At 35.6% G+C, this 7,623-nt stretch overlaps 1 long non-coding RNA gene across 1 annotated transcript; it reads right to left on the reverse strand.

Moving 5' to 3' along the window:
• Positions 1-959: 959 nt before the first annotated feature.
• On the reverse strand, positions 960-3,220 carry LOC137090551 (uncharacterized). The gene is made up of 4 exons (XR_010907891.1): positions 2,978-3,220; positions 2,810-2,869; positions 2,535-2,672; positions 960-2,363 (listed from the first exon to the last, which is right to left on the reverse strand). It is a non-coding gene; the product is annotated as an uncharacterized lncRNA (long non-coding RNA).
• Positions 3,221-7,623: the final 4,403 nt, after the last annotated feature.

The following is a 7,623-nucleotide window of genomic DNA, read 5'->3' on the forward strand; positions in this document are numbered from 1 at the left end:
ATTTACACTGAAAAATCACAACTACATTAAATAATGTTTTGAGATTTGTAGTTTTGAATAGACAAATACAAATGTTAGAAAGTATGTTTAAACATGAAACTAAACCTCCAGTAGGTGGCAGCAGGTGGCCGTCTTAATGAGTGAGCCATTGATTCGTTCATTCAAACGATTCATTCAAACACTGAATCGTTCAGTTGCTGTGAGACTTGTTACGGTTCTGCTGTGAACGATTTTCGCTGCTGAAATAGAACAAACACACTCAATATTGCATCTAAAATGTAAGTGACTAAGTGAATGTTAATGTAATGTTTATGGAACCGTCATATGAAATCAGAGTCACTTTCTGTCATGATTGTATTCAGGAAACAGCTTAAATGGCTCTAGTGTTGTAATTTCTCCTCGAGAGGCTGCACGAGTGTCAACAGCGCAAACTTGTTATCGTCATTTCATCATATATTATTATCCACTATCGATCGCCATTTACACTAAATTAATGCACAATCATTCTTGCATTTTGGTGATTCGCTAACGTTAGTTTATTTTTTGTTTTAATCAGGCCCTTGTCCATCGGGCAAGTAAAATTCTCTTTCACTTGTCCCTGACAAGCGTTAATGTCGAGCCCTGAATCAGTTATATTAAAAAAAGTTCTGGCTAATCCAAAAATTATAAATGGCAGTGAATGGCTGCCCAAATTTTGAAGCCCAGAAAAAAAGTGCATCTATCCCAGGGCTCGACATTAACGCTTGTGGATTTTTCGAAGGGACAAGTGAAAGAGAATTTTACTTGCCCGATGGACCTGATTAAAACAAAAAATAGCTAGCGAATCACCAAAATGCAAGAATGATTGCATTAATTTAGTGTAAGTGGCGATTGATAGTGGATAATAATATATAATGAACTGATGATAACAAGGTCGCGCTGTTGACACTTGTGCAGCCTCTAGAGAAGACATTAAAAACACTTGACCTGTTTTCCTGAATACCACCACGACTGAAAATGACACTGACTTCATATGACAGTTCATAGCAAAACAATTAATTAACATTAACTTAAATTAACATTCCCTTAAAGTCACTTTAAGAAGCAATATTTAATGTTTTGTTCTATTTCAGCCGTGAAAATCATTCACAGCAGAACCGCAACACGTCACAGCAACATGTGTGTTACTGAACGATTCAGCGTTTGAATGAATCGTTTGAATGAACGACTCAATGACTCACTCATTAAAACGGCCACCTGCTACCACCTACTGGAGGTTTGGTTTGATGTTTAAACATTATTGGTCTATCCAAAAATACAAATTTCAAAACATTATTTAATGCAAATTAAATTTTTCAGTGTAAATTATTTAATGTGATTGGTAACAGCCCTTATAGTGTCTTATTTTAAATTAATGTATAGATCAAATTTTACAATATAAAATGAAACCTGAAGCATAGCCTATATTTAATAAGATTAGAGGGGAAATGCCCTTAATATAAAGTAAAAAATAATAATTAAAAAATTCACAAATATGCAGATTTAAATATGTCAAAGCTGATTGAATACTGGTCAGCATATTGCTTCAGAATAAATTATATTTAAAACACACACACACACAAAATATCAAACTTTTTTCCGGACAAGCACATGAACATGCTTAATGTCAAGCCCTGTATCCATTATAAAAAATAATCCAGAAGGCTCCGGAGGGTTAATAAAGGCTTCTGGCGGACCGCCCTCAACTTACGAAATAAGTGTAATGCCTCTCGAAGTTCAAAAGGTTTACGCCACGTCCGACGTCATCGTCGCGGCAATTACATTTTTTTTACACCATGTCCGATGCCGTCGCTGCGCCAGTTGCGTTTTTCTTTCCCTCTACATCCGACGACATCGCCGTGCCAGTTACACTTTTTCCGTAACTTTAATACGGAAGGCCATCGCGCCAGAAGCTACATATTTTACATTATAACTTTTTACATTACAAACCCATCGATTCACATCAGAATGTCTTTATTAACCCCCCTGGAGCCGTGTGGATTACTTTTACAATGGATGGATGCACTTTTTTCTGGGCTTAAAAATTTGGACTGCCATTCACTGCCATTTATAATGCTTTAGATTTTTTTTAAATATAACTCCGATTGTATTCGTCTGGAATACACCTAGTATGGCTTGAGGGTGAGTAAATCATGAGGTTATTTTCCTTTTTGGGTGAACTTACCCTTTAATAGTTATTTATTTGACCTGTATCGATTCAAACTCACATTTAATAATTTTCAAGGAGTTTCATGAAACTTATCTGTATCTGATGGCAATCTGAGAGAGAGACCATGCAGTGAAGCGAGATGTAGTTTCATCCGATCCGTAAACCAGTTCAGTTTCTTGTCAAGGAGCAATAGATAAAAACATAAAAAAAAAAAAACATTTTATAGGCTTATTGACAACATGTTGCAATGTTTACACTGTACAATGACTCAATGTGATTTAATTAGGGCTGAATACTTCAAATTTCACAATTTGATATTATTTAAATTCATAAAGTTAATATTTACCAGAAATTGCAGCAAATATAGTGAAACGGCTGTCCACCTCCAACCATTCGAACAAATAGACGGCGCGAGTTGTTGAGAGCTCCATGAACCCCGCGAGGTAAAAGCGTGTAACGTTAGGAACTCTGTATTTCAACGGCTCTGGGAGCACAACACACACACACACACACACACACACACACACACACACACACACACACACACACACACAAATATAATTATAAAACAATATAATGTCATAAATACACTTTGTAGATGAGGTTAAACACGTAACTTACTTTGTGTTATCTTGGTTAAAAGTAAACTCCATGTCTGCACTGCACGGTGAGTCGTGTCCCCTGAGAGAAAAATTTTGGCTCGTTTAAACGCGCACAGCATATAAGTTACATATTGGTATAAATCAATAAATTATGAAAAACAAATGGTAAATGAGATAAAACACTTACTTTATAATATTTCCCTGTGAAAAAGTTCTCTCGCCTCAGTCGCCTGTTTCTATCCTCCGCTCTGCACCGCGAGTCAAAGATATCTCTAAGTTTAGGTGCGCACGGACACACACACACACACACACACCATCCTACCACAATATAATGTTATAAACTTCATACTGTTAATGAAATAAAACACTATGCCGGTGTAAACACTACTCATTTGCTCAGCATTGCGATTGAAGGGAAATGGCGTCTGGTCTGTCAGTCGGTGGGGGAGGGGATACGGGGGCGCGCGCATACAGCACGTGCATTTCCTGAATGTACATAATTATCCTCTCCGCCAGATGGCGCTGTTTTCACTAGCCGTGTTAATACAAAAACTCTTTACTCATTGACTCCTTGAATTAAGACTTGGTTTATATGGTGTGGAATGGTACGTATTAAATACGGTAAGTTAAATAAATGTGCTCATATCTATATAATTAGAGTGTTGTATATAAATCAGCTGCACATAGTAGATTAAGTTTAGTTTACTGTAGTTAAATAAATAGACTAAAGTATAATTGGAGTAAAATCCAGAACAGTTCAACTTATGTTTTTAAGTTAAAACAACAATTATACTTGTTCATTCAACAGAAAATCTAGTTTAGTTATTTCAACATATGTTTTTGAGTTAAAACAACAATTATACTTGTTCACTTAACTTTCAGTCTAGTTGAGGACAAGAAAACTTAAAATGCCTTGTTGTCTGGACAATCTAGTTATCTCTACTGAAAAAAATTTGTTGAAATAACAAAATCGCAAAAAATTTTTTTACAGTGTACCCGTCTTGCTGTCCACCACGTGCCCTCACAGTGCGGTGTCCTCCCCTGTCCCTGGCACCGATTAGCCACTTTGACACTGCCTTTTCAGCGTTTCTTCTGGTAATAGAGTTTGTAAGCACATTTTTTTTCAAGCTTCCTGTAAAATATTTAAAGAGCATTAAAGTGAGATTCAATTCCAACAAAAAGGAGTTATCTGCACTTTGACATTTTTCAGGAAATAAAATAATGGTATCAGATATAATATCTGCTATACACAAATGGTTTCTGTGGATTTTTACAAAAGTGACAAGAGCAACATTTTTGCTCCAAAGGTTTATTATATACCAATCAAACACAGAAACAAGGGCACAGGGCAATATTTAAAGGGATGGTTTACCTAAAAACTAAATTTGTGTCATCATTTAATCATAAATAGTTATACCCATCAAGTTTTCTTGTAAACACAGTCGGTTATGTCTAAAGTAAATGTAAACAGTTGAGAAATTGGATTTCATTATTTTGGATAAAAGCATTATGTCTTATCTCTAAATGAAGAACTGGCACCTTGCAGAACTGTCCTGGTGCGGTCTGGAGTAACACCCGTTAAAGGAGTTGAAGGTGGAGGGGGCTGACACACCCATTTCAGGTTTTGCAGTTTCTGCTAATGAGCTCATGATTTGAATCAGGTGTGATAGATGAGGGAGACATACAAACTGTGCAGGGCTGGTGGTACTCAGGAGAAATTTGAGATTTATATTTGGGGGAAATATCCCTAATTTCTTACATAACCAATTACTTATTTCCTTTTTTTCTACTGTTTTCAGTTCAATTAATTATTAGCTAATCAATGACACAAAATTTCATACCTCTTTGAGAAGTACTACATTCAGATTAATAATTAGAATGATGCATAGCCTAATTAATTATTAAGTGAAGATCCGAACTATTACTATGACTCAAGTATTACCAAATCCTTCAGAAGCCAATGTAAATTATTTGGAACAGTATTCTTGAGTGTTAAAAAACGAGATGACGTCGGACGCTTTGCTGCTTAGAGGTGTTTTTTTTTTTTTTTTTGGTTCATGCGCTCATAGCGCTTCTTTATAAACGCATAAACAGCCCGCAAAACGCTCACTGCTTACAGAAAACCATTTTAAAAAGGCGCCTCTCACGGCAAAAAAATAAATAACGCTTCTATATTGGTAATCTTTTGTGCATTTGTTATTTAAATTAACACTAAATAAAAAAGGAAAAGAAGCACATAGGCAGGAACGCTTGTCTCATAATTACATTGGAAATATAAATAAGTCCTGCTTTCAATTTGGGAGTTTGATGTGCACACTTTACACAAACTAAGAAATTACTACCATTGAGGGATTTATATCGGAAAACAGTGGTAGCCTACAATTTAAATGCTAAGGTCTCCAAAATATTTGTAATAATTCACAGTTTGTATACTACTAATTATAAGAAAATAAGATTATTTCTATAATAGGGTACAGTTATGCTTATCGTTTGGTCATGGCGCCGGAAAATGCCACGATTTAAAGTCTAACTAAAATTTTAACTTAAAAAAATATATGATTAACCTTATGCTTTGAAAACAATGTACTTTAATTAACATTTCAGTTTAGAAATTGTTTGTTCTTACCTTGAATCCACTGGCAGTCAGCAAGAAATCCTGTCTTTCAGCAAAGTGACAGAAGCTGTGACAATGTGCGCGCTTCGAAAGCCAAACCGGACGAGATACAGGGTTGCCAGGTCCACACAACAAAACCCCTCCAATTGCAAATAAAAAGTTGCGGAATCACGGCCAAAATGCGCCAAAACGCGGCGGATGGGAGATTGAAATATTGCTAGGGTAAAGCCAAATCAAACCTGTGGACTACAGGCAACAAACATCCCACAGCAATAATAGTGTAAAAGTAGCCAAATTCCAGACTTGGCAACACTGAACCAAGCGTCATTAAATGAGCTATAGCAGGTGTGTGAAAACTGACAGCAGGTTTGTGAAGGGATTTTAAAAGGAGAAATGGAGGCAAAATAGTGTTTTTTTTTAATAGATTTTTTTATTCGCTTTTTATGAATTTTGAGCGGATTTTAACATGCTTCAAAGCCTGCGACATCAGGAGACCAGACAATGACCAGGTTTAAAGCCTAACCTATGGTTTAGTTAACATATTATTTCTTATGTTAAATGTAACCGTTACAATACATTTTCACATTTATATATTTACGTCCAAGACTTTATTGAAGTAGCCCAGCCTACTTCTTTTTTTTTTTTTTTTTTTTTTTTTTTTTTTGATTATTCAAATGCGTTGTACTTTTTATGACATGGCATCGACTGATTCAGTCCAGCAAACATGAAGACAGTGGACACAACTCGGATGATGTCCCTCTGGCTGAGCCAGGGTCTCTATTGTGCAGCCCATCCCGGACCAGCATGGTCTCCCACTCAGCTCAATGAAAGTGTAGCCTACATACAAATGTTGTCTTCTGTTTTATCTGTTAATTTAAATGTGTGTTCTTTCTGATGTTAAACCTAAATTATACCGTATAAATAGTTGTAAAAAGTAGCCTACTTTATGTAATGTATAGACCAAAGTATTTTAATTTACACATTTTAATTTGACCGGAAAATATATGTATAGAAGAATTCGTTTAATGTACAAATTAGAAATTGCATTAAAAAATAAACAATGTACAGAACAACCACTTCTCTTTTATTTTTTTTCACAAAAATAAAACACAGCAACACATTTCAAGTTACCTATCAAAAATAAACAATGTATAGTATTACTCTGGTTAGTTTATAAATAGCTTGCTTTACAAAAATAAATAATGTAGGCCTATACATTACAAACAAATTACAATGGACAACAATGACTTGTTACATTTATCTACAAATAACTTGCATTTCAAAAAAAAAAAAAAAAGAAAATGTATAGACTTATGTTTACAAAATAATATATAGAAAAAATGTTCTGTGGTTCCCGGCCACGAGTTGCACATTTAGAGAGAACATTCAGCCTTTGGAGGAGACTTTCGGTAATAGGCCATCGTGACATTCATTCATGGTTGAAAATTAGGTAAAATTGCAATTGTGTTGGAATTTTTAGACTTTTATTAGATTGAAGTCACATTGTGTTAAAGTGTGAAAATAAAATAATTATTTCAAGGTTGCATATTTGTGTGCTATCTACCCATGTAATCAACCTTTGGAATTGACTGTGTTTGCACTTGTCTTTTTGGTAAAAATTAATTAGCTGTGTAGCCCATTTTCAACCCATGTACTCATTTCCCATTGGTGAACCAACTAGGTCCCACATGTGGAGCCCAGCTGGGTTTGCCCATGTGGGACCTACTTAGTTCACCCAAGTGGGCCCCAGATAAGATGCCCATTTTGAGCCCATGCCCACTCTGTACCCCTGTAACCCATGTTTAACCCATGTGGGCCCCACATACACGTGTTGGCTGGGGAGATACTGTTTCCAGTAACGCAATGAAAAAAAAAAAAAAAAAAATGAGATGTAAAATTCAAGACTTGTGTAGTCCTCGTCTCTGTCTACAGACCTTCGTTAGGGTAGAGGTCATATGAAAAAATGAGGAATAGACTTGACTTTACGATGGCACACACTGTAGGTCCCAGATCGTTTTCACAGATCACAACTCTAAGGAGTTTTTGTCTACTGACCGTTTAACAAAAATCTTTATATGTTTTGCTAACTGAACATTGTAAAACAACAGTATAATCCAGCGAACATGCTGTGTTCTGTCACAGTCTGGTTTTCCTTCCTGACTGAAATGAAATATGGCATTACCTAAGGGCTATTACCTGTGTTTTTGTGCTATTGCCTT

Source organism: Pseudorasbora parva, chromosome 10, assembly GCF_024679245.1.
Source record: "Pseudorasbora parva isolate DD20220531a chromosome 10, ASM2467924v1, whole genome shotgun sequence".
NCBI classification, from domain to species: domain Eukaryota; kingdom Metazoa; phylum Chordata; class Actinopteri; order Cypriniformes; family Gobionidae; genus Pseudorasbora; species Pseudorasbora parva.